The sequence below is a fragment of the Dipodomys merriami genome, unplaced genomic scaffold, assembly GCF_024711535.1.
Source record: "Dipodomys merriami isolate MVZ:Mamm:240054 unplaced genomic scaffold, mDipMer1.0.p SCAF_24, whole genome shotgun sequence".
Classification (NCBI taxonomy): Eukaryota; Metazoa; Chordata; class Mammalia; order Rodentia; family Heteromyidae; genus Dipodomys; species Dipodomys merriami.
This window is the reverse complement of record NW_027203826.1, coordinates 24,192,243-24,219,437: the sequence shown is the minus strand read 5'-3', so window position 1 is coordinate 24,219,437 and position 27,195 is coordinate 24,192,243. Positions and strand designations below refer to the sequence as shown.

Genomic DNA, 27,195 nt, shown 5'->3' with positions numbered 1-27,195 from the left:
GGGAAGAATAAAATTGAAAGAGCTTGTGCTACATCCTTACAAGATTACCCATCTGTGCTCTCCTCCTGCTTGGGAAGGGATTTTTCTGCCCAGTCAAAAGACAACTTCATTTTTTCTGCTGTGAATTGTTTGAACCACATACAATAAACCACATCCTCCCCCCTCTCCTGGTAGCCTATTGATCTGAATATCCCCAAAATGCAATTCCCATTTCACATGCTTTGGTCCAGAATGATTACACAGGGAAGTTTTGAGAGTTCTGGGTGGACTTTCCACTCTTAATTCTAGGGCATAGATTATAGAGAGGCAGCTTTGACATTATAAAAAAAACTGAAAGACTATCATTGGATTATTATAGTTTATATGTTCTGTAAATATAAGAAAAAGACAAAAGTTATTTATTTACTTATTTATACACATACAGAACTTCAGGCCAAACAGTTTTCGGTGCAGGGTCAATAAGGAGAAAAAAACTATTTTCCATATAATATGCCTGGTATACAATGGAGTTAGAACTTCATATTATAGGCCCAACTTGGTTCTTCTGAGCCATTCTAGAACTTTACATTACAATGCAGAACATTATTAAATCTTTTATTCATTAATGCCACTCTTCTGTTTTTTTTTAACCCTCATCTGTTCTAAATAGGGCGCCAACTGCTTAGCTTAATTTTCTCCTAATAGATGAAAATACATATACAGTGGCCGATCTTTGATTTCATTTAACCTTCCTTCCTTTCTTTCTCTCTCTTTACTTCCTTCCTCCCTCATTCCCTCTTTCCCTCCTTCTCTTCCTTCCTTTCTTTTGTGGGGCCTGAACTCTGGGCCTGGGTGCTGTCCCTCAGCTCTTCAGTTCAAGGCTAGCGCTCTACTGCTTGAGTCCCAGTGCCACTTCTGGTTTTCTAGTGGTTTATTGAAGATAAGAGTCTCACAGACTTTCCTGCCCTGGCTGGCTTTGAACCGTGATCCTCAGATCTCAGCCCCTTGAGTAGCTAGGATTATAGGTGTGAGCCACCAGCATCCAGGCCTAGAGTTCAAGCCCCACAACAACCACACAAAAAAAATTCTAGAGCATGTAAATATATCATTATAGAAAGCAAACAGTGGTTTCCTAGGACAAGGCCATACAAGGAAAGGCAGTGGAGAGAAATTATAGAGACACAAGAAAATTTACAGCTGTAGATGTAGTCACTGTTTTGGTTGTGTCAGTAGTTTTAAAGTAAAATACCTATATGAAGAAGTACACTTGATATACTTCACCATTTAAGTCTTTCTTTTGTTAGTCCCACCATGGTGCTTAATGCCATTTACATCTTAGAAAAGTTTCAAAAATTTGAAGAAAGTGTCAAAAAAGAAAAAAGCCTGGAAGGCTTTTTGTGCCTATAGTGATGGATGCCTGGGCCTTCAACTCGGCTTGTGATAGTTAACTTATAAGGCTCCTCAGTGTGTTCTGGATCTCCTTAGAAGGGCTGTCTTGAGGTCAGGAATGGTGACTCACATGTGCTATCCTAGTACTCAGGAGGCTGATGAAGGAGGATCATAAAAAAGGGAGACCCTATCTCAGGAACAGAAAACGAGCCCTTTTGAAGCCAGATCATTCTGGCTCTCATTTGGGTGTCTTTTTGCATCCATCATTTACTGTTCTGAAATCAAAGATGACAATGGATAGTTTGAGATTTCTAGCTCACAGCAGATGAAGGATGAAATTTACCCATTGGTTACAGTGAAATGAATATCTACTAACATCAAAAGTCTTCTTAGCTCTTCAACCAGCACTCAATGAGCACCTAGTAAGTGCAAAATGTTATGGACATTTAACATTTTTTATTGTTTTTACAAAGCTTTTATATAGAAGGATTATAATTATATAGGTCAGGTAATATCACCCCTTCCCTCACGCTCTCCCAATTTTATCGGCATATATATCAAGCAACTTCTCAGTTCCTTGAGTATGGGCCATGTGATGACATACCTTTGTCTATGTAATGTGGTAGAAGTGACATTGTACCAATTTTGAGTGTAGATTGCAAGAGATAGTTCATCCTTCCATCTTGATCTTAGACCCTTGCCAGTCCACATGAAAAAGCCAGGTCTAGACTGATGGAGGATGAGATATATACAGTATACTCATCCCCATTCTCTCAAGTCAGGTTGCTAAGTCCCCAAAGCCAAACCTCTTCACATCTGGAAATTGATTACTGGTGCATAAAGAAGTCTAGCTGACACCAGAAAAGCCACACATCTAAATCTGGATCAAATTGCTGACATATCACTTTGGCTTGAATCCCATAAAACATCTGGTTTGTTCCCATAAAATCTTATGGTAAAGCTTAATTCCTCTGTGATTCACTGTTGAGAGATTGTTATAAAATAAGTCCCTTATATTTGTCCCTTAATCTTTTGGTTTTTTAAAAGGCCTGATCATTTTCAATGGGTTTCATACTTATTATTGCTCCATTCTTTTTAGAGTGTATGGAAAATCTGAGATTTAAACCCAGGTTTTTTCATTCCAACTTAAATAATTTTTTTTTTTTTTTTTTGGTCCGGTCGTGGGGCCTGAACTCTAGGCCTGGGCGCTGTCCCTCAGCTCTTCAGCTCAAGGCTAGTGCTCTACCACTTGAGCCACAACGCCACCTCTGGCTTTTTTCTTTTTGCTTATGTGGTGCTGAGGAATCGAACCCAGGGCCTCAGGCATGCAAGGCAAGAGCTCTACCACTGAGCCACCTTCCCAGCCCTTAAATAATATTTTCTTAGTGCTGATACTCCTTTTATAAGCCTTATGTTTATCTTCCTCAATAAACTAGACATTAGTCATTTTTCCTATTTGGATAAATTTTACTTTATAGGATCAGAGGCACAGAGGCACTGTGCCTTTGTGTTCCTGTCCTGAGCACCTTCCTTTGGTCTCACTGTATGTGAATGCTTAGAGTCTTGTATAATTTATCATGTCCTTGTGTACTTTAGATCTAGCTTCCACATATGAAAGAGAGCATAGGCCATTGGTCTTTCTTGAGCTTGGCTTACCTCATTTAACATGATTTGTCCTAGGTTCATCCAATTCCCTGCAAATGACATATTAGTCTCTCCTTTTAAAAAATCTGTTTCCAGGGCTGGGAAGATGGCTCAGTGGTAGAGCGCTTGCCTTGCATGCATGAGGCCCTGGGTTCGATTCCTCAGCACCACATAAGCAAAAAGAAAAAAGCCGGAGGTGGCATTGTGGCTCAAGTGGTAGAGCGCTAGCCTTGAGCTGAAGAGCTGAGGGACAGCGCCCAGGCCCAGAGTTCAGGCCCCACTACCGGACCCAAGAAAAAAAAATCTGTTTCCAGTTCAATATTATTCTTTTTAATGGCTATGTAAAATACCATTGTGTATAACTACCACTTTTTTTGATCCACTCATCAGCTGTCCCCTCCCCTCCCACCCCCTCCCCTTTTTGGTGCTGGTCCTGGGGCTTGAACTCAGGGTCTGGGTGCTATTCTTGGACTTCTTTTGCACTCAAGGCTAGCTCTCTACCACTTGAGCCACAGGTCCACTTTCAGCTCTTTCTGAGTAGTTTATTGGAGATAAGAGTCTCATGGACACATGGGCTAGCTTTGAACTGCAATCCTCAGCTCCCAATTTACTGAGTAACTAAGATTATAGGTGTGAGCTCCCAGCACACCACTAGACATTATTGTTAAATTCTTCTATACAATAGGCTTAGTTTTCATGTTAGTATGGTATTACCTCATATTCCCTAGAAATGGCTAATTTGAATGTGGATATTTGGTCAAACTGGGTCAAATTATCCTGTAAATATAGTCTGAAATATATATATATATTTTTTATATGTCTACTCAGAGGATCTGAACTAACACACCAGCTTAAGGAGAGAGAGAAAAAAAATCGTGAAAAATAGAAAGGAGAGAAAATGTATCTCCAGAAAGAAAACTTTCCAGTTCCTACTGTGGAGCTTAGATATACTTCCTGCTAGTCCTTGAATCTATGAGAAATTATTATTGTTATTTAATAAATATTACCAAACATAGTAATACATGACTATAATCCCAGAACTTGAGAGGGACGCAGGAAGATTTAGAGGACAGACTGAGATACATAATGAGACCTATCTCAAAACCTAAAAGCTGGGTATATAGCTTTGTGATAAAAACCTGGCCCAACATGCTTAAGCCCTAGGTTAGATCCACTGTTTAGCAATAAATAAATAAAATAAATACTATTTCATCTAAATTTGATTAAGTGTTTTTTTTGTTATTGCCATCAAATGATCTCTAAAATATCTTACTCTTTTCTCCCATTTTCTTTTTTTGATGACACTTAGGTTTGAACTCAGGTCCTTTCACTTTCCAAGCTAGTGCTCTACGACTTGAGCCACAACTCCAGCTTGGCCTTTTGCTGGTCACTTTGGAGATGGAGTCTAGTTAACATTTCTACCTGGATTGGACTAAAACAATGAACCTTAAGAGGTCACCATCCTGAGTTGCTAGATTTACAGGTGTGTATTGCCAGTGCTTGGCTCATTTTTCCTTCTTATATTCAATATTTTTCTCATGTTATTCCTTCTGCTTAGAATAATTTCTTATTCTATTTTTCATCTTCCAAAATTCTGCCCTCCTTTGAGTTACAATCCCTTCTCTGTGTAATGATAGCATTTATTTGTCTCAGTGCTGTCACTCTCATATGGTCTGTTTTTCAGGACTATTTTTGTGCATGTCTCATCTGCCCTACTGTTGAAAACCTCTCAAGGGTAGAAAGCAGAATAGTAATTCTCATGTCCTCCCAACTGAGCCAAAACGTGGCAGTTGTTTTCAGTAATAGGAGTGAATGAATGAACATACAAAAGCCTTGGTCCATCTGCTTCTAAAAGTGACTGAAACTGAAGAATAGCTAGATGTCAAAAGTAGAGCCATCTGTGATAGACACACTCTTTCATGAGATGGTTTGTAGCTCATAAGCTCAATACCCTTGCCTTTCTCTATTTGGCCACTGATTGGTAAAATAGCAAATCTGCTGGTGAAATACAACTTCCTCTAATTCAGTGCCTATATATAAACCCCTGGGGAAAACCAAATTGTCAGGCTGACTGGACACAATTTAAAATTATGACTTCAAAGCTAGGTACCAGTGGCTCACACCAATAATCCTAGCTATTCAGGAGGCTGAGATCTGAGGATCATACTTCAAAGTTAGCCTGGGCAGGAAATTCTGTGATACTCTTATCTCCACTAAACTAGCAAAAAAAAGCTGTGAGTGGAGCTGTGGCTCAAATGGCAGAGCACTAGCTTAAGCCAAAGAAGCTCAAAGATAGCACCCAGGGCCTTAGGATAGGCGTGTGTGTGTGTGTGTGTGTGTGTGTGTGTGTGTGTGTGTGTGTGTGTGTGAGAGAGAGAGAGAGAGAGAGAGAGAGAGAGAGAGAGAGAGAGAGAGAGAGAGAGAGAGAGAGAGAGTCACAATTATGACCTTAATCCTGAAGGGAATCTTTATTCCCAGTAATTCTTTGCATGCCCCTACTCATTTGATGCTTCCACACCATTCTTCTTAAAATTCTTCTTCCCTTCTCCATCTCAGCTGATGACACTGCTTTTTATTGCATGTAGGAAAAGAAGAGAATGTTCCTAGTCTGTCACCGCTTTTCTACTCACCTACTTACATCTTATCTGCTCTCCTGCTATGAAGGCTGTTTCTGGGAAACAGATATAACCCTCATCATATTCTCTTACTTTTATCAGTTCTATCCCCCTTTGCTTCTAAATTTATCTCATCTCTTTCTTTTCCCTTTCTTTTTTTTTTCTGTGTACTGAGGGGTCTGAAATCAGAGCCTCCCACTTGCTGGGCTGGCCCAGTAGTGCTGGAACTTCGTCTAGCAGGGTCTTCCTTCCTACTGGAGTGCTTGAGCCATGACTTTCTTACTGTTAGGCTTCCTGTCCTTGCTGTGATCACAGATATGGTGTCACTATATGTAACTTTCCTTCTCTGGACACTAGTCTCACTGACTTGTTTACCCAGGCTGGTCTAGCACCTAGCACCTAGCACCTCAATCCTCCTGACCTCAGCCTTCAACATAGCTTAAGGTGCCAGGAGGATATCATTGTAACCAGTTATGGTCCGAGAAAGGGTCTCATGAACTTTTGAGCCTGGGCTGGCTTCCAACCACAATCCTCCCATTCTCTCAAAATAGAAAAATACTAAATTTTACTTTGTGATTATTATAACCAATTATATTCTTTTTATTCTAATATAAAGTTCTAATTAGAAAAGATAATTTATTGAGAAATGGTTATAATCTTCTCTTTGTTAAATATGGCCCAGAGAAATGTGGCTATTTGATCTAAACTTGTCAGAAATGTAACAGAAAGTTACACAGAAAATTTTGGCTGAGTGCAACAGGTGTGATGTTCTGAGTGAAGTGCCAGGCCACCGAAAAGAAATTTCAAAACAAGTTTCCACTAGTTAGGTGGTTCTTAAAAACCACAAATGTCAGAGAGTGGAAATTGAGAGTGTATTTGTGACATTATGTTCTTTTAGATAAAGCTCTATTGCTTTCTCATTAATATGAAGAAAGAGAATGTGTTTGCCCCTTCATAATGGGCTTTCTGAGTTGGGCTTCTTAGGAAACTAAGAAGTACAATTAAAAGAATAGTATTTTTTAAAAGCACAGGCTTGTTTTCCCCTAGGAGAATTTAGAGGACCAGAAAGAAAATGCCTTGTGGATTCTTTAGTATTAGAGAGGATATAGCCCATTGCATTAGCATCAGCTACCTCTTCAGAGTTTGTCAAATATAGTGCTTGCTATGTACCACATATGCACCACTCTAGGGAGAAAGCCAATCTGGTGTTCTCTTTGACTCCTGACCAAGAGAACTTTGTGAGATATCAATTGGGCTGTAACAGAAAGACCAGTACATGATGGTTATCCCAAAAAACATAAGGGTAAGGGAGACGTAGCATCCAGAGGAAGAAAGTATATGGCCTGTATCACAAAAGGTGGAGGAGTTACAGCTTGAGTGGCCAACCGTGTGACTTTCTGAGAAATGCACAAAATCCTCCATAGGAAAAAGAATCAGGTTTAATATGTATGATTTCCAGACAGCACAAAGCCATGTCACAATAAGAGGTTGCAATGAAGACTTTTCTGTTCATTTTTCTTCTATTCCCACCCTGCCTTCCAACCTAGAGTTACTAATAGCAGCCACTTAGGAGGGAGCACTTAACAGGAAAGAGATAAAAAGCCTATCACATTACTTTTCTCTAAAGCTTCCCTTTCTAAATATCAAATTGAGGTTGAATTTATGTGATTCCCCCCTCCCTCTGCCCCCGCCCCTCCCCCCCCCCAGCTGAGGACCAAACTCAGGCCCTTGCATTTGCAAATACTCTTCCATTGAGTTAAATCCCCAACTCTGTGGTTTTTTTTTTTAATAGTTTTTTTTTTTTTTTTTACTTCCTACAGTAAGCAGAGTAGTCATGAGACTTTCTGGAATTTCTGCCTTAGAGCAGGGGGAAAAACCCCCAGGGAATTACTTTCAAGAGTGCAGTTGTGTTTTGACTATATCTCACAAGTCACATAAGCTCAAATAATGAATACACAGATTTTCCACCATCAACTGTACAGTTGATGATGACCTTTCAAAATTTGCAAATACAAGTCCAAGTAGGAGAAAAGCATCGCAAGTCCAAATTTGTAAAATAAAAGTCTACAATTTCTTCATTAGATCCATTCACCAATCACTACAATAGAATACTAAAATAAATGAAGTGTACTCAAACTTTACAAAATAAATGTTTGATTCCACCTCCCAAAAACCAAAATAAAAGCATGTTTTACATACACGAAAATATATAGAAATCCATTATTTTTACCACTATTTTTATTATAAAAATAAAAACATTGAATAAAAAATTAAATCTTCCTAAGGCAGATAAAAACGCAGAATAGTATGCTGAAATATATATGGATAAACTGATATGACATCTGGGACTTGCTCCAAAATAAAATGGAATTTGGAGATAGTAAGTGGGAGTTCAGATAAATGGAAACTGGCCATGAATTGTTATTTTAAAACTGGGTGATAGGTATATGGTAGTTCAGTGCACTGTTCTTGTGTGCTTTAAATTTTCTACAATAAGAAGTTGCAAACAAACTGTGAGGCTTAGTACTTTCATTTTAAAAATAAACTTTTAAAAAGAAAAATGAAGCATATTTTCAGTAAAAAAAGATTCTCAAACCAAATATAGTTAAGAAACCTTTCAATGATTATTAAGATAAGCTAGTAAAATTTTCATATAAACTTCCATTAGCTATCATTCTTTTCTCAAGTAAAAATTTTGAAGTTTAAAGGAATTACATCATTATTAAACAATTTTAATTTTCACTACTAAGAGCATGTGAATAATTTAAGAAGGAAGGAATATGCTCTTCAGATAGGGCTTATGGGTGTTTGAGGACAGGTTATAGTTAAGTTCAGTTTCAATGAATGAAACCCAAAATAGAGGTGGCGATGCTGTACTGTAATAGAAAACATAATGTAGGCAAGGTCCTGAATTCAAGCCTCAATACCACAAACACAAACACACAAAACAAATAACAAAATAAATGATAATAGATTAAATATAACTTTTCATCTTGTATGAAAGTAATTTGGAAGTTGATATTTCAATTGTGGGTAGAGGTTCTACAAACTCATTGGGGACTTAAACTTTTACCTCACCATTCCACTATTATGGGGCTGGATCATGTCTTCTGATTAGAACACCACATCTGTGCTTCAGGTGGTAGGGGACAAGAAAGGGAGTAAAAAGAGCCTCATTTTGTCTTTGAAGAAAAATTCCCAGTTACTTCTTATATGCTTATGTCTACAAGGGAATCCAGAAATTATAGTCTTTTATCTATGCACCTTTTAATCCTGAATACATTTGGGGATCTGTTGCTAAAGTGGAAAAAGAAGATAGATGTTTAGGCATCTCTAGCATAGAGACTTAAATATATCTCTAATAAAATAGTTAACTTGAACATGGACTATTCATAAATAATAGTAAATTAATCATTTGATATTTAGCTGTACTGTAGTTTCTGGGTATTTGGGGCTTGAATTCAGGGTCTGGGCACCGTCTCTGAGCTGTTTATGTACAAGGGTTGGGCTCTACTGCTTGAGCCAGAGCTCCATTTCCAGATTTGTTTTAAATTTATTTTTTGGCACTTGATTGGAAATAAGAATCTTACAGACTTTCCTGCCCAGGCTGGCTTTTAACTGTGAACCTCAGATCTCAGCCTGTTGAGTAGCTAGGATTGCAGGTGTGATCCCACAGGCACCCAGCTGTATTTTCACTTTTTATTAGTACTATATTAATTTTACAAAATGTACAATGCATTTCAATATCTATATACAATATACTTTGATCATATTCATTCTTCATTCCCCCTTTAAAAATGATATTTACATATATGCATATAATGTACTTGGAACAAGTTGACCCTAACTATGTTACTTCTCCCTAACTCCTCTCTTTTAAACTGTTTTTATTGGGGTTTATTATATTTTTGTTCATACATATAATGCATTTTGATCATACTCCCTCATCATCTCTCTCTTCCTTCCCCTTCTATGGTTGTCCTCGAAATGCTACCTTATTTTTATATTACTATTACTATTATTAGGCCTAGATTCCACACAAGGATAAATGTTCCACATTTTTTCCTCTAATTTTGGTTTATCTACCTCAGCATTATGATCTCTAGTGCTATTTTCTTGCAAGCAACATAATTTTGCCCCTTTCCCTCCCCTTCCTCCCCCTTGTTTTTGGTAGTACTACTTAGAAATTAGTAGTTTTCTAAATGTTTGTTTTCTCTATGTAGAGAAGATTTTTGTTACCAAAGAAAACTAAATCTTTGCCAAGAATAAAGGAGCTAAGTAATTTGTTATATTATCTAAACTCTCACTGAAAATAATGACACAGTAACTTCTAATGTAAATTTATGAATGCAAATATTCATTCTATTATTAATAAAATAAACATTTATGAGTGCCTAGGTACTAGAAAAAAGACATGATTTTTGGGTTCAGGGAACTCATCATCTATTGAGAGAGTCATGGCAAATTTAAACTGTAAAAAATGTTATAGGCTCTATAAAATTTATGTTCTAGGTGTTTTGGGGACACAATAAAGAGAGATACAACTCTACAAAAGCAAGAGTGAAGGGTATATCTTCAAAGTGAAAAATAAATTGATGGCAGTATTCAATTAAAAATGATTACATGTTTGGTGCAGGTGGCTCACTGTAATCCTAACTACTCAGGAGGCTGAGATCTGAGGATAGTGATGCAAAGCCAGCTTGGGCAGGAAAGACCATGAGACTCTTATCTCTTATCTCATATATATATATATATATATATATATATATATATATATATATATATATATATATATATATATATGAGCCCCAGGACTGGCACACAGAACACAAAAAGTATTATGCAACTTAGGATATACTAAAATGCGCAGAGAATCAATGAAGATCTATTTGCTTACTATCTGCCTTATGAAATAAAATGCTTTGAATATAATCATACCCCTAGTAAGTAATTCTGAGTAAAAATAATCCCTAAACTTAGATTTTGGTATAAGGTTTGAAATTACTAGCAATGATACACATACAAACGAATGTCACAAACTATTGACATAAACTATTTTTCCAATAAGATACTGTTATTTTCAATAAATGAAATAATTAAAGAATACTAAGAATCTTCCTGAAATTAGAGAAATGTTACACAAAGTATTATGAATCTTTTGACACATTCTCAAGCATTTTAACTTTTATATTTAAGTTTTTTTTTTGTTTTGTTTTTTTTTTTTGTCGGTCGTGGGGCTTGAACTCCAGGCCTGGGCGCCGTCCCTCAGCTCTTCAGCTCAAGGCGAGCGCTCTACCACTTGAGCTACAGCGCCACTTCCGGTTTTCTGGTGGTTTATTGGAGATAGGAGTCTCATGGTCTCTCCTGCCCGGGCTGGCTTTGAACCGTGATCCTCAGATCTCAGCCTCCTGAGTAGCTAGGATTTCAGGCGTGAGCCACCAGCGCCCGGCTATTTAAGTTTTTTTTTGAGACAAGGTCTTGCTATATGGTCCAGGTGGTCATTTGTTTGAAGATGTGATAGACTGTCATAGAACTTGGCCAGAATTTTTTTTTTCAAATTTTCAGTTTTCATGTGGTAAAGGGAAAAGGGACTAAAAATATGTCTTGAAGTAGAGTCTGGGCAAAGGGGAGAGAATGTGGATTTCCCTTGACTCAGATGAAGAAAGTGGTAATTTTCTTCCCTTTACCATGAAAGCATATGTAATTTTTTGAAGCTGCTTTTCTGCAAAACATATGTATTTGAGGAACATTCATTTTATGTTCAAAACCTAGAATTTACGTCTGTGGTAAGTACTTCAAGGGCTTTGGGGGTTTACTGCCAAAGCTATGCTTGATCAGACTGATGTTGGGAAAACAACAGAAAGAAAGAACTCTGCTAAAATGGCTGATTCCACATCCACAGTGAGGCAGGCTACTTCCCTGCCTATAATTTCTTTCCATTGTAACAATTAAGTTCTTTCCAAAAAGAATTCCTTTACACTATTAGAAAATTAATACAAATTTAGATTAATATGGTAAAGTAAGCTGATGAGATGATTCCTTACTTTTCCAAAACTATAAAAATGCTTCAATAACTTTAAAAGTTGAAGGAATATATTGTTTCCCAAGCTTGTAAGCAAGAAAGGGAAATTCGTTGGTTCTAGAGAAGGGAAAACAAAGGAAGAGTATTAGAGGGAGCTGAAACCAAGTAGATGACAGAGCCCAGTGGCTCCTGTGCCTAGGACCTGGATTCCTGCTGTGAGACTTAAAAGACTGAAGCAAACAGACCATTGATATGTGTGCCCTCATAGATGAATCTTGAAATAAAAAGCATAATTACACTGAATGCAGAAGGCAACACAAGAAGCACATTATGTAAGTCTCCATTTATAGAAAACTTTAAATGCAATCTAATCTATAGTGACAGCAGATCAGTGGAAGTTTGAAGATGCAGGCAGAGTAGATAAAGGGACATAGACTTTTTGGATGTTGGCCATGTTATTTATCAATTGTGGGTGATGTTTTCACAGGTATATACATATATCAAACTATGCAAAATTTTACACTTCAAATACATTCAGTGAATTGTATGTAACTTCAATAAGATGTAAAAAAAAATGAACATACAGCCCAGCACCAGTGGTTCATGACTAATCCTAGCTACTCAGGAAGCTGAGTTCTGAGATCATGGTTCAAAGCCAGCCAAGGCAGGAGAGCCCATGAGACTCTTATCTCCAACTAAACACCAGAAAGCTGAAAGTGGAGATGTGGCTCAAATGGTGGATCATCAGCCTTGTTCAGAAAAGCTAACAGACAGTGCCCAAGCCCTGAGTTCAAGCCTTAGTACTTGTTCCTCACTCCGAAAAAAAAGTAACATACAGAATCAACATCAGTATTTATGCAACTCATACGCTGAATTTGGGGGACCAAGGAACTTGGTAGTTTTTCTGTATAGTATCCTAAAGTCCAGATTTTATTGATTGCCATAAAAGAATCATTGCCTTTTAGAGCTATATACTATATAAAAAGTGAAACTAAATTCTCTCTCTCTCTTTTGGAAGCAGAGCTTTGGCTAGACAGGTGCTCGACTACTTAGACACACTCCCAGGCCTTTTCTGCTTTAGTTATTTTTCAGGTAGGATTCTACATTTTTAAAATTCTTATTTTTTAAAAAATTTTAAAGGCGATGTACAGAGATGCTGCGGTTATATAAATCAGGTAATGAGTACATTTCTTTTTGAACAGTTTCATCTCTTCCCTCATTTTCTCTTTTTTTCCCTTCCCAACTCCACCCCACTTCCCTAAGTTTTTTTTTTTTTTTTGTCGGTCGTGGGGTTTGAACTCTGGGCCTGGGCGCTGTCCCTCAGCTCTTCAGCTCAAGGCAAGTGCTCTACCACTTGAGCTACAGCGCCACTTCCGGTTTTCTGGTGGTTTATTGGAGATAGGAGTCTCACCGTCTCTCCTGCCCGGGCTGGCTTTGAACCGCGATCCTGAGATTTCAGCCTCCTGAGTAGCTAGGATTACAGGTGTGAGCCACCAGCGCCCGGCTTTCCCCTAAGTTTTATAGTTCAATTTCAACATAGTGTCTAGTGAGTATCACTGTTGAATTAGTCCACCCTTTCCCCACCATTTCTGTGTTTCCCCTTACAGCCCCCCAAATCAGACAAACTTACATACAAAAGGTACAGAAATCAAAAACAGCAACAAAAGGGGAAAAAAGAAAAAAGGTTAAAAATCACAAAAAGTAAAATAAAAAAAGTCGTTTTCATTTCTCCGAGTTCTTTTGGATAAACATCACTTTATATCATCACATACACATAGCTATTGAGCCTTTGTGATGCATTTAAAAAATTCTATCGTCTTTTTCTCTTGGGATTGGCCTCAGACTGTGATATTCTTATTCACAGCTTCCATATTAGTAAGGGTTATAATGTGTACACTACTACTTGGCTTACTGATTAAGCTGGGTCTTGCTAACTTTTTCTCTCGGCTGGCCTCAAACTGCAATTCTCCTTTAGAGTAGATAGATTATAGGCATGAGTTAGATTATAGGCATGTGCCTGGCCTTAATAGACTTCTTCAAATAGCTAAGAAAATTTATAGTGGAAAAAAAAATGTGCCAGGAGCTGGTGGCTCATGCCTGTAATCCTAGCTACTCAGGAGGCTGAGATCTGAGGATCACGCTTCAAAGTCAGCCAGGCAAAAAACTCCGTAAGACTTATCTCCAATAAACCACGAGAAAACCAGAAGTGGCGCTGTGGCTCAAGCGGTAGAGCACTAGCCTTGAGCTGAAGAGCTGAGGGACAGACAACACCCAAGCCCAGAGTTCAAGCCCCATGACCGACCCCCCACCCCCCCACCCCCCACCCCCCCACCCCCCACAAAAAAAATTACAGAGGAGAGCTTATGTTGAAATTGAGCTCTTCATGTATCCTGTTAGGATGACTTCCTTCATGGGACAAAGTGACTGCTCCCCGAATTACACCAGCCGCAGTGACAGTGCTTTTTATTTCCCAACAAATATAAGTTCCAGTCTTCCATATAGATAGACTGATTTAGACCTGCATTAGTGCCTACCCACAAACACTAAGAGTCGGGTGAGAATATTAGGTTGATTATCATACATCATTGGGACCCACATTTGGAGCTATAAATTGATCTTTTGAATTCTTGGGGTTAGAAATGCAGGGGTTAGAAATATCTGCTCAGGAATCAATCAGTATCACCTATTTAAAAAAGCAATATGATATTCCACACAATCAAATACTATAATCTATACTCTTTCATTATTTAGTATTTAACTTGTTTACAGTTTTTGATATTATAGCGTGTAAGATCCAGACCTAAGTCAGGGAAATGGAACAGTGTAAGGAATGATAGGGAATGTAGAGACAGAGAGCACTGAGAATTCCAAAATACATATGAAATCTTCTAATTTTTAGCCTTGACTTTTTTTTTTTTTTGGTGGGTCCGGTCGTGGGGCCTGAACTCTGGGCCTGGGTGCTGTCCCTCAGCTCTTCAGCTCAAGGCTAGCACTCTACCACTTGAGCCACAGGGCCACTTCCGGCTTTTTTCTTTTTGCTTATGTGGTGCTGAGGAATTGAAACCAGGGCCTCATGCATGCAAGGCAAGCGCTCTACCACTGAGCCACCTTCCCAGCCTCTTAGCTTTGACTTTTAAAAGAAGTATGACAAAATGCGTTTCCATATTAGATCTAGACTTAGGCCTCCCAGTTTCTTCTCCTACTTCTTTTATGGTGGTGCTGAGATTTGAACTCAGGAAATCCTGGGCAGAATTAGTACTCTATTATAAAAATTCATTTTGTCTTTCTTCCTTTTCTGTCAAAGTTTCATACGGAATGCCAATAAATTACTACAATATTGTTCTTTTTGTCTAAAACTTTCGCTCCACTTAGATATCAGAAGACAGAAAGTATGGTTTTTCCATGTGTTGACATCCTCATGGTTCCCAGTGTAACTTTACTGATGTTTTATTTAGTAGAGTCTCAATATCTTCTTATTTCATATTTATAAATAGACCTCGTACATGTCAGGAAGTGAACAGATGTGTCATTCTAATCATTAATACCATCAGAACTTCCAGTACTCACTGAGTCAGGCCCAGGGGTAGAAAGCCTCTGGGGATACAGTTTAAATAAAGCACCCAGAAAGGTAGGGGAGACACAAAGTAGATGTGCATCTCTTATTACCATTAGGAAAAAGGAACCTTTGGACAAATGTCCTCTCAGAGTTAACTTTTAGACACAGATGGAGAAAACAGAGCAGGGAAATTAAAGGGAGCTGGAAGAAAGAATTTTAAATGAAAGAAGTCATCTCAGAGCACAAGTCACTGGACACAATGAACCTGTGCTGTACTGTATTCATGCATTTATTGAATACTTCCTGAATCAGATCTGTTCCATTACAGAAGATAAAAAACAACGAACGAAGCAGGTCTTCAATAAAAAGTTGCACAGATTAACACCGATCAGGTCAAATGCATAAGGTGTTGGAAACCTACAGAATGGAGTGCTAAGGAATATCAGATAATAGTACAGCCAGAGGATCTAGGAAGAAAAGATAATCACAGTTCAAGAATCATCAGCAACTACTGGTAGCAAAAAGAGCTCCCTAGATGGTACCAAAGGGGAAAAAGATGCACACGAGGGTACCTTGTCTCCATCTAACTGCACAACATCGCTCAGCTTTCTCTCCTTCTTTCCCCCCATGGGTTATGCATTTCCCTCGTCTTCAGTCTCTTCAGAGTGCTCACTAAGCGCCACAGCTTGAAAGAAGGGCAGAAAGGGATAAAGGGGAAAAGTTCCCGTTCTTGGAGGTGACTCCCCGGATCACGACCCGGCCCTGAGATCGGAAAACATGTAAACCAGGTTTTCTGAGCCAGGAAACCACCTTCCCAAACGGAGCGCTCAGAAACTCAGCGACTGCTCCGCGGGACTTCAGTCCACTTGGCTGGAGCTGGCTCGCGGGCGCGGGCTCCCTGGGAGCTGCTTCCCAGGAGCTGGAGCTCTTCCGCACCTTCGCGCGCGCGTCCGGGTTCATTCAACTCAGGCTCCGGCAGGTTCGGTTCCAGCACTCGGGATGCTCTCGGGCCAATCCTGCCAGGCGGGGCGGTGCACGCGCGCACGCGCCGCCGCCGCCGCGGCGGGCGGGGGAAAGGCGCCTTTGCTCTGGTGAACGCGCACGCCGCGCCAAGAGGCCCAGACGCGCGCGCTCCCGATTCCCCTCCGCCTCCTCCTCCTCAGCCCGCCCCCACCCTCGCCTCTTCCTGCCGGGCGGTCTCTCCCCTCCCCTCCCCTCCGCGTTCCCTCCGCCCCGCTCCCTCCTCCCTCCCAGGGCTCTGAGGCGGCGGAGTGAACGGGACGGGCCCGGCCACCGAGCGCCGAGCGGCGGGTAGGACGCCCGGCGCCTGACAGAGTTGTTGTTCCGGCAGCGTCCGCGGAGACGTGAGGTGAGGCGGGGGCGGCCCTCCGGAGGGGCCCGGGGCGGCCCGGCGGCCGGGAGCGGCGGTCCGTGTGCGTCGGCCGCGGGGTACTGGCGTCCAGGCTGGTCCTGGAGCGCGGTTGAGGCGGGGGCCCGACCCGGGACCGGGATGCGGAGGACCGTGGGAGGAGGATACCGGGCGCCTTCGGAACTGTCGGCCGCCGCCCGGCCGCCGTGGCGGTCTCCGGTGGCGGCTGTTCGCGGCCCGGGCGGGCGCGGCGCCCCTCACCTGGGGGCGGGGTGGCGGCTGGGGCGGCCCGCGCCTCGGGCTGTGCCCTCCTGACACCGCCGCCGCCCGCGGCCGTGCGGCGGCTGCGGAGTTCGCCTTCCCCGCGGGCCCGCGTCCGGGGGCGGGGCGCGGGGGGGGGGCGGGCGTGAGGCTGCCGTGTTTTCTTACCCTCGTGCGGCTTCGGTGACCCGGTGTGTCCCCTACGCCGGGCACTTTTGCCCCGCTGCTGTGGATGCTTGTGGTTTCGCAGTCTGGGACGGGCCGTGTCTTGGGCAGATCTCTACCTGCTTTAAAGTTGACTGCCTGGGCGGTGGCCTTCCCGCCCCCTCCCGTCCCCCTCCCTCCCCGCCCGGCCCCAGGTTGGGAGTGTGGGGCGTCCCGATAACTGAGTCAAAGTTTCTGCGACCGGGCTGGTACTTTGCACTGGTCGCCAGCTGTGCAGTGCGTCAGCTCGTGGAAAGGGGCCACTGGCCCGCGCGAGGTGGCCGGGAGTAACTGACGGGGCCCCTGTCCCATCCCGGGCCAGTGTGTGCGTGCGGGCGCCTGGGTATTTTCCCCCAGAACTTCTCAGATCTATCTATCGTAGAAAACGAACTGACATTTAAGTGGGCACTTGGCAGGACCGATGGTTTCGTGTAAACTGAAATGCTAACCCCATGACATTAATAGTTAAGGAGCCCGTTTGCTTGCTTGACAGATTTCAGGGATGTTCGGGAACTGATTTAAAGGTTCACTTTTTTTTTTTTTTCTCAGTAAGGTTTAGGAATTAAAAAAAAAAACACATTCAAACTTTCTTACGTATGCTAGGAAGTAAATAATTGTGACAGTTAAGGAAATACAATTTCATGAGAGCCTTTTGACGTTACTCAAAGTAGTGTTTACATGTAGTGTCTGCTGCACTTCTTTAGAGTATTCATTAGTGAAGATGTCAGATGATAGGGACATGAAGTCTGTGGTCTTCTGGGAACTGAATTTTGCCCGTGAAAAATAATTGGTCCACAAGCTACTAGTCCTGGAAAAATGGCCCATGAGTTCTTATCTTAGTAAAGCATTACACATAAAACTGAAAATGAGATTACAAAGAAGAAAGGCTAGATGAGTTTAATGTATACATTGTCATCAGATTATACTAAAAGTTCACTTGTTCCAGAAGTGAAGACTGAGTTAGGCTGGTATTTTTACCAAGGCAATTCAAGATGTGATCTAGCATAAGAAGGGGGTAAGATTGATGGGCACATGTATACATATTTGGAAATATCACAATGACCCCCCCCCTTTGAACATTGAACAAAGATGTGACTGAGCATTATTTTATTACTAAATCAACTGAGAGAAATAGTAGTGAAGGGCTTATCTGTAAACATATATGTAGATTACATTGTAATTTAGAGCTGGAAAGAAAGTAGTAGGTCCCAGTACTATTGATGTAAACAGTAAACATAAAAACCGACCAGAAAAGGTATGATTGTAAATGCATAAAGTTTCTTTTTTTTCTTTGCCAGAATTATTAAATGGAAATTTCTGTATATTACTTTTGTGATCTTTGGAGAATGTTCATATGTTTGATAATTATTTCACAGTGCAGATAATTATTTTTTCTTAATTTGAGGTTATGATTTGTTTTCATATGAAGCAGGAGTTTTATGCTTTTTAGCTCACCAATTCTGAGTTGGTGACCTTTAAAAACTTGTACTTAAGTTTTTTTTGCCTTAACTCAAACTTGAAATTGCTTAATTATGGTATATTTATTTGAACTCTTAGATGATACTGCATTAAAATTGAAAGTCCTGAGATAGAGCTCAGGAAGAGTGCTTGCCTCACATGGGTGGATTCCTGGGTTCCGTTGCTAACTCTTCAAAACAAAATAAAACAAAATATATTTAAGTTCTTGTATCCATTTTTTTTTTTGGAGTAGTCAAGGAATTCTGTTGTGGGAGAGACAAGGAGACTTTAACCTAATGACTTTGAAGAGAGTAGTAGCTAAGTAGCAAAATTGTATATTGGGAGTGTAAAACTGAGACTATATTCCAGCCTACTACTGTATTTAAGTAGAATTGTTATTATTTAAGTGTATTGAGTGGAAAAGGGTGTTTGGGAGTTAAAATGGATACTGTAACCTGTGGGATTCCAAACCCAGTGCTCTTTTTTTCTTAGTCTCACAAGATTTAATTAGTTGCCTCCTGCTTGTAACTCTTACCTTATATAAATGGGTCAGTTCTGGGGTCTAAGGAAAGACAACTCAGATTTCTTCATGTAGATTTTCTTATGCACATTTTCATGACTGAATGGGAGCAGAGAAAGGTTAGACCTGAGCCTGTGTTGTTAGGACATCCTCAGTTTTTTTTAAATGTTATCATGTGTATTTGTATATTTAGATTATGGAGAATGACATTGATTGGTTTCTAGCTTTTCAAAGAAGGGAATAATTTTTTTCCTTTTTTTCCCCTTCAGTATTGGGGATTCCTAGGGCCTCACACTTGCTAGGCAAATGGGAGCTCTGCTCCCACTCTTTTCCCTTTTAGTTTGCATTCCAGATATGTCTTTTGCCTCAGCCAGCCTTGGATCTCCATCTTCTACCTCTGTCTTCAAAGTAGCTGGGATTATAGGCCTGTGCCACCCTGCCCATCCCTGGGGAATATTTTTAATTTTGTAGTTATTATTTGAATTGGGCATAAGTATGTGGACATCAGTAGACCCTAATAAGGAAGAGTTAATGGAATTCAGCAGAACTTGTGTCTCAACATTCTTTTTTTATACTTCATTTACTTTCTTTTCATATTGTTATTTCTCAAATAACAACATACCACAGTTGTTTGAGTATAGCAAGTTCATATTCATTCCTTTTTTTTTTTTTTGGTTATCATTTGGTGTTTTTTTTAGTGTAAATTTTTGGGATTTTCCTGGGAAATTTTTGGGAATATATTCAGTTGATTTATAGTTAGATTTTGGCTACAGTTAATTAGTGTACTTGAAATAATGAGCCCTTTTGTTTTCTAAATAACAATAAAAATAGAAAACACAATTCTTTATAAAAATACCCATGAAAAAAAATCGAGTTTCAGTCTGTGTTGTTGTGATAGATATAGTATAGCCAAGAATATATTCAAGATACTTCTTTGCTCCTCACTCACTTTAGTATGCTTAAATAAAAAGCAAAAACAAACAAACTTATTTTTTACCCAAAGCCTGATTTTTTTAATGTCAGGTTTGACAACTATTTGCTGAACTGTTATTTCTTCTTGCCTATTCACAATTCAACAAATACTACATGGCTCTAATTTATTGCAAAAACAGTCTGTAGGTAGGTAGGGTATTCTTATTAACAAAGGTCTCATTGACAGGTACGTGCTAGTGTGTTGGGGAATTTGAGAAACATCAACAATGGAATATTTTTTGTTTTTTTGAAACAAGGTCTATGTAGCCCATGCTGGTCTTTAACTCCAACTCATAATTATCCTGCCTCAGCCTCCTTAATGTTGGAATTATAGATGTGTATTACCATACTCAGCTGAAAAATTACTTTTTTTTCTTAAGTGTGGTACTAGTATTTAAACTCAGGGCTTTTCACTTGCCAGGCTGATGCTCTGCTGTTTGAGCTATGCCCCTAAGCCCATTTTGCTTTAGTAAGTTTTTGTTTGATTTTTTTTTTTTTTTTTTTTTGGTCAGTCCTGGGCCTTGAACTCTGGGCCTGGGCGCTGTCCCAGCTCAAGGGGGATGCTCTACCACTTGAGCCACAGCGCCACTTCTGGTTTTCTAGTGGTTTCTTGAAGATAAGAGTCTCATGGACTTTCCTACCTGGGCTGGCTTTGAACTGTGATTCTCAGATCTCAGCCTCCTGAGTAGCTAGGATTACAGGCGTGAGCCACCAGTGCTGGTACTTTAGTAAGTTTTTGAATAGGATCTTACATTTATGCCTTAACCATGATTCTTGCACATAGCTGTCACATTACCACATCCAGATTTTTATTGGATAAGATAGAGTCTTGGGCTGGTCTTGAACTATGGTCTTCTAGATACTTCCTGAGTAGCTAGCTAGGATTATATAGGCATGAGCCACTGTACCTGCCCCCACTGCTACCAAAACTTCACTTCTACTGTACTTCTTTTTTGTACCGTGCAGTAGAGTAGGGTATGGATACAACTATCAGAATCACTTAGATTTCCTTTTTTCTTCTAATTATGGACACTCTCTGTTTCCCATTGCTACTAGTGAGAATGTGTTGTGCCCTTCAGGCATGGAGTTAAATACAGGATGAGAGCCTTACTAGATGAAATTCCTACTCCTTGAAATTGATTTGTTTCTGGTGATATAAATTAGCATCTGTTGCACTTATTTTTGTTTTTTTTGTTTTTTTGGTCCGGTTGTGGGGCCTGAACTCTGGGCCTGGGCGCTGTCCCTCAGCTCTTCAGCTCAAGGCTAGCGCTCTACCACTTGAGCCACAGCGCCACTTCCGGCTTTTTTCTTATGTGGTGCTGAGGAATCAAACTCAGGGCCTCTGGCATGCAAGGCAAGCGCTCTACCACTGAGCCACCTTCCCAGCCCCTGCACTTATTTTTGAAGAGAAATAGTGATTGTGATGAAGAGCTAACTAAGAATAAGCTTATGAAAGTTATTACGAGATGATTGTTCAACTAAATATTTTTTAAACTTTTGTGAGTTACAGTAAGAAATGCATTTTGTGTTTTGCTTCAGCACACAAATACACATACACGTGCTCACATGCACATGTGTACACACAAAAAATTGGAAGAAAAGACTGTTGAGAAATATTCCTTATCTTTATAGGTCTCTGTTGAGTAGTCTCAGGCTCACTTGAAAGAGCAGTTGTGCATATCTCTTCTCCTCTAGTCCCATGTTAAGTGATAACATGGTGTAGTTTGAAATTGGTCAGAGTGAGAGAAGTTACACCAGAGAAATCAGCAAATGGTACAATTGCCCCTCCATAGCTAGTTGTTAAAACATTTATTACATTATTACCTATAACTTACTTTGATATATTTTTAAAATTTTATTTGAAAATGCTAGATTTTAATCCCCCAAATTAATTTTACATACTATTAATGAGTAATAGTATAAACAACAGTTACAACAAAAAACACACAACAAATTTAGCCCACACTTGTAACTTTGCAGCGGAAAATACTCCAAGCCTGTAGACAGCATCAAATTAGCAGAGCAGGAAACAGTTTTGAGTCTTTTCAATGATTTTTTTTAGAATGTCATTTCTAAATGAGTGGGTCTTAATTTTCTTGGGCAGGTCTGGTTCAGACAGAAAGTCAGTTCATGCTGATTCATAGCTAAGGTGACTAGCTTCAGAATTTAGTGTTGTGAAGCACATCCATTTGTAAGGAATTGATGGAATCTTTATTTTTTATTTTTTGGGTCCGGTCGTGGGGCCTGGGCGCTGTCCCTCAGCTCTTCAGCTGAAGGTTAGCGCTCTACCACTTGAGCCATCGCGCCACTTCTGGCTTTTTTTTTTTTTTTGCTTATGTGGTGCTGAGGAATCGAACCCAGAGCCTCATGCATGCAAGGCAAGCACTCTACCACTGAGCCATCTTCCCACCCCTGATGGAATCTTAACTCCAAGAACTTTCTGGAATTTTAGTATTTAGGTATTTGATACCCTACAATATTTAAGATGTTCTAAAATACTGGATAGAACTGGAACTTAATCTTATTCCACAGAAGAATTGGGAGGCAGAAATGAAGCTGAGAGTAATTCTCATTTATATTTGTATAGATTTTACACTTTTTTTTTTGTTGGTCATGGGGCTTGAACTCTGGGCCTAAATGCTGTCCTTCAGCTCAAAGCTCAAAGCTAGCACTCTACCACTTGAGCCACCGCACCACTTCTGGTTTTCTGAGTGGCTTATTGGAGATCAGAATCTTACAGACTTTCCAGCCCAGGCAGGCTTTGAACTGGGATCCTCAGATGTCAGCCTCTTGAATAGCTAGGATTACAGGTTTGAGCCACCGGACCCGGCTGAGATTTCACACTTCTAAATAAAGTGATAGACAGTTAATTTTATAAGCCTTGCTTCTCTGTGTCTTGCCATTTCTGCAAAGGTAACAAAGTGTTGTCCAGGTGAAAACACACACACACGCATGCACACCCCCCCCCCACTTTAATAGCTCATCACCGAAGTTTGTAAAAATTTTTGGAAATCTTGGTCATAAAGTTGTCATAGTATATAACTACTTGGTTGGTAAAAGTCAAGAGTTTTGGAAAGAGCCTTGGTTCTACAATAGGAATTGTGCCATTGTCACACTATTTGCTTCATTTTTTAAGCTTTTGATATGTAAACTACATTGTCATCTCATTTCAGAAAGTTTCAGTAGGGGCTGGGAAGGTGGCTCAGTGGTAGAGTGCTTGCCTTGCATGCATGAGGCCCTGGGTTCGATTCCTCAGCACCACATAAGCAAAAAGAAAAAAGCCGGAAGTGGCGCTGTGGCTGCTCAAGTGGTAGAGTGCTAGCCTTGAGCTGAAGAGCTGAGGGACAGCACCTAGGCCCAGAGTGCAGGCCCATGACCGGACCTTCCCCCCCCCCCAAAAAAAAAAAAAAAGCTTCAGCAGACTTCTATAAACTTTTTCCACAAGGTAGCACACTCCAAGTAGCATGAGAAGAGTTTAGGTTTAGATGAAGTATGCCTCAGATAACCTCACATAAGTTGACTTAAGTAGCTAATGAAGTTACTACAGTTCCTTTTTTTCTTCTCTTTTTGAGACATTTTAGATTTCACAAATTAAGGTCTTTAGGATTCATTAATTTTTAAAAACTGTACTACAGTTTTTTGTGGTATAAAATATGTTGGTGACGGGCTGGGAAGTTGGCTCAGTGGTAGAGCGCTTGCCTTGCATGTCTGAGGCCCTGAGTTCGATTCCTCAGCACCACATAAGCAAAAAGAAAAAAGCCGGAAGTGGCGCTGTGGCTCAAGTGGTAGAGTGCTAGCCTTGAGCTGAAGAGCTGAGGGACAGCGCCCAGGCCCAGAGTTTAGGCCCCACGACCAGACCCCCCAAAAAAGAAAATATGTTGGTGACTTCAATCTCTATGATCATTTTTCAGAGGTATAAAATTATGTGTGAATATGACTGTATGTACACAGAATAGTAGCTGAAATTTGTGGTGAGAATATAGCTCATTTGTCAAGTGACCAAAAGCAAATGCCATGTAAAGTATTCACAAATGTGAAAGTCATTCAAACCCAAAAGGTTTTTTTGCATGTCATATTTCTAGGAAAGAATCACATTTTAAAAGGCAAATATGGCTTTTATTTGTATACCAGTGAAGCATTACTCAGCCTTTTCTTACACCTATTTTATGTCCTCAAATCAGACTTTTACTACAGGAGATGAAAATGTTAAACAGTGTTTTAGAAAAAATACAAGCCTTGGGGCTGGGAAGGTGGCTCAGTGGTGGAGCGCTTGCCTTGCATGCATGAGGCCCTGGGTTCGATTCCTCAGCACCACATAAGCAAAAAGAAAAAAGCCGGAAGTGGTGCTGTGGCTCAAGTGGTAGAGCGCTAGCCTTGATCTGAAGAGCTGAGGGATAGCACCCAGGCCCAGAGTTCAGGCCCCACGACCGGACTCTTTCCCCCCCCCCCCCAAAAAAAAGAACAAACTATTTCAGTTTTTAATACTAGAGTAAATGAGTCATTAAAAAAAATACAAGCCTGTGTTTTTCACTTGTAAGGTTAAAGAGACACATAACACTAACTTTTGATAAATCAGGAAATGTTTATCTGTGTTAAAGATGTTGTGTTTGGCTAGGTGCTAGTGGCACATTCCTGTAATCCTAGCTACTCAGGAGTGTGAGATCAGAAGATCTAAGTTCAAAGCTAGCCTGGGCAGAAAAGCCAACTATATTCCATCTCCAAAATAACCAGCAAAAGCTGGGCTGGAGGCATGGTTAAAGTGGTAGCACACTAGCCTACCAAGTGCAAGGCCCAGGTCCAAACCCCAATACCACCCTTCCCCCTCAAGAACTTGTATTTGTCGTTTTGAAACCCTTTATTAATAATATGGTATAAGTTAGTTATGAGGATGGTTATACACTTGTTCTGTCTCTCCCTCACCCCCTTTCCTCCCTCCCATTTTCCTTCCCTCCCCTTCTCTCTCTCTCTTCCTCCCTTAGCACCACTACATCTGGCTTAAGTGTTTCTTAAAATAGTATATTTCTTTGTAAATTTATCTTAATATAAAACTATGATTATATTTCATTTCTACTTTAGTGAAAAATCAACTATTGGAGGAAGCCTGTTCATATGCTGACAGACAGTATTCTTTCTGAGGTTCTTCTAGAGTTCTTTTGTTGTTCAGCAGCTATTTGCCACCAGACCTCCCTCATTCATTTATCATTGTATTTCCCCAGAGCTCTTCTTTCATGAACTATATATAGTCTTTTATTTTTAAATTCCAGTCTTACATTTTCCCTGTTATCCGTAGTCATGGTTTGACTTAATGTTATTATTTGTTTTTTTTTCCCCACACTTGCTATGCAAAGATCCATTTTGAGTTATTTTATCAAGTTATTCTGAATGGTAATTGAATATCTTCTTTGCCCTGAATATTCTCATATCTACTCTAATAGTAACCAAGCTTCCTGGTAAAATTAACAGGAAAATAGAATTAGATATTATATTTGGATCCTAGGACAATCTATTTGCCCAAACTAGTAAAACTACAAAAAAAATTTCTGCATGAATTATGTGGGCCCATTTTTCATTGAGCCTTGGCCTCTTAAATTTTTAAAATTACATTTAATGTGACATTTATATTTCTTGTCAACATTACCAAAAGTTTTGGTAGATAAAACAGATTGGTTCTGTTGCAGTTGGTGGCACAAAAATAAATTGGCCATTTCTACCATTTGAAGGTATTTGATAATTTTTAAGGATAATCTAATGATAGATTAGAGAAATTAGTTGATCAGTTATTTACTTCTCATTCTGAATATGCATTCCACTGTCTTTGGTATGTGCTAACTTTCTTATATTCCACTGAGATTTTGATCTAAGGAGAAAGCTTAGACATTTTTCAACTTTTTAGAATTTCACTTAGAAGAAAGTAAACATAGTAACTCTTAGAAATTGTTGTTGTCCAAGGGATGGGGAAAAGATAGTGCATAAAATGCAAATAGCTTGATTGTACTTACAATATAAATCAAACACAAGATCTTAGTTTCTTTTTTTTCCCTTTTTTTTTGGTCTGTTGTGGGGCTTGAACTCGGCTGCCTTTCAGCTCTTCAGCACAAGGTGAGTGCTCTACCACTTGAGCCACAGTACCACTTCTAGTTTTCTGGTGCTTAATTGGAGATAAGAGTCTCCTGGACTTTCCTCCTGGGCTGGCTTTGAACCGTGATCCTCAGATCTCAGCCTCCTAAGTAGTTAGGATTACAGGTGTGAGCCACCAGCACGTAGCTGAGCTTATTTTTATTTCTATCTGCAAATGTCCCATTTAGATATTTATAAAGTCATTTTTGGTATACAGAATTATCAATCTAGGCAGATGAGGCATTTCATTTGATAATGTGTGTCCGTCATGTTTTAAATGATTTCCTGGGCCTTATATGGTCCCAGAGCTGGATGTTATTCACAGCTGTTTCTCACCCAGAGAAATAGAGCCAACAGAGATAGATATTTACATAGATAAGTAGATAGACAGGAGAAGGGATTTTTTTTTAAATAGGAATTGGCTTAGCTCCTTAGGAGGCTGAGGATTTCTTTTAGCTGTAGAACCTGGGAAGCAGAATATTATGGCTAGGTTTGAGGCTGAAAACTTGATAACGTGAGGTTCTAATGTCTAAGGTAGGGTATGGGTATCTTAGCTCCAGAAGAGAAAGGAAGAGAGATAAAAAGGAACAGAGGGAGAATAACAGAATGAAAGAATGAGAATTTGTTTTTCCTCAGCCTTATCTTGGCCTTCAGCTAGTTGAATTGTAGCTACCCTCATTAGGTGTCTCAGTCCATTGATTCAGTTGCTCTTTTCCTTAGCCTAGTCACATCTAAAATTAACCACAGCCATATATTTTTGAAGTATTAGAGTATTTGTGTTAGAAAGATTTTCTATATAAAATAGGATGAAAACTAGATAGGGTAAACTTAGTTTAGTTACTGAACTGTATACTTGAAATGATTTTTTCCAAAGATTTTGAATAACCTATTTAATTTTCATATATACACACAAACATATATATAAATGGCATATGTAGAACTATTGATTTCATACAGTACTGGACATAGCTTAGTGTGCTGTGAGAAAAGCCACCTTTTCTATAAAAGTAGGTTACTTCTTTTTTGTCAGCTTTGTGAGAATTATTTTTCTTAATGTTCTTGCTTTGGCCTCCTAGCTTGGCTCTTTAT

At 39.8% G+C, this 27,195-nt stretch overlaps 1 protein-coding gene across 4 annotated transcripts in view; it reads left to right on the top strand.

Moving 5' to 3' along the window:
• Positions 1–16,488: 16,488 nt before the first annotated feature.
• Positions 16,489–27,195, top strand: part of Rabgap1l (RAB GTPase activating protein 1 like) — a 460,833-nt gene continuing 450,126 nt past the window's right edge. For 3 of the 4 annotated variants that reach the window (XM_070034430.1, XM_070034428.1, XM_070034431.1), the window contains exon 1: positions 16,489–16,574. The gene's annotated coding sequence lies outside the window, so the exon portion shown is untranslated. Of the gene's footprint in view, positions 16,575–26,074; positions 26,089–27,195 lie in introns of all 4 variants that reach the window. The other variant, XM_070034429.1, reaches the window with a different exon arrangement.